This window comes from Propithecus coquereli, unplaced genomic scaffold, assembly GCF_000956105.1.
Source record: "Propithecus coquereli isolate 6110/MARCELLA unplaced genomic scaffold, Pcoq_1.0 Scaffold1, whole genome shotgun sequence".
Classification (NCBI taxonomy): Eukaryota; Metazoa; Chordata; class Mammalia; order Primates; family Indriidae; genus Propithecus; species Propithecus coquereli.
In genome coordinates this window covers 11,896,481-11,897,095 of record NW_012133857.1, presented here as the reverse complement: position 1 = coordinate 11,897,095, position 615 = coordinate 11,896,481, and the positions used below count along the sequence as shown (strand labels likewise).

The window sequence follows — 615 nt, the reverse complement described above, 5'->3', positions numbered from 1 at the left end:
GCTCTTGCTCAGGCTGGTTTCGAACTCCTGAGCTCAAACAATCCTCCCGCTTCGGCCTCCCAGAGAGCTAGGATTACAGGCGTGAGCCACTGCGCCTGGCCAAACTCCTAGCCTTGAGTAGTCCTCCCACCTCGGCCTCCCAAAGTGCTGGAATTACAGGAGTGGGCCACCACACCTGGTGCTCTATATTTTTTTCTAGGAGTTTTATAGTTTTAGCTCTTATATTTATATCTTTGGTATATTTTGAGTTATTTTTTATATAAGATATGAGGTACTTCATTCTTTTACATGTGTATATCCAGTTGTTCCAGCACCATCTGTTGAAAAGACTATTCTTTCCTCACTCAGTTGTCTTGGTACTCTTGTTGAAAATTGATTGACTGTAAATGTGAGAGTCTCTTTCTAGACTCAGTTCTGTTTCATTCATTTATATGTCTGACCATATGCTAGTATCACACTGTCTTGATTACTATAATTTCATAGTAGGTTTTGGAACCAAGAAGTGAGAGTTTTCTAACTTCGTTCTTTTTCAGAATTGTTTTGGCTATTTTGGGTCCCTTGAATTTCCATATGACTTTTAGGATTAGCTTGTCAATTTCTGCAGTGAAGCCAACC

At 40.2% G+C, this 615-nt stretch overlaps 1 protein-coding gene across 1 annotated transcript in view; it reads left to right on the top strand.

Annotated features, from left to right (window-relative positions):
• PRKAR2A (protein kinase, cAMP-dependent, regulatory, type II, alpha) overlaps positions 1–615 on the top strand; it is a 95,107-nt gene that overhangs the window by 7,307 nt on the left and 87,185 nt on the right. The gene's annotated exons all lie outside the window — the stretch shown is intronic.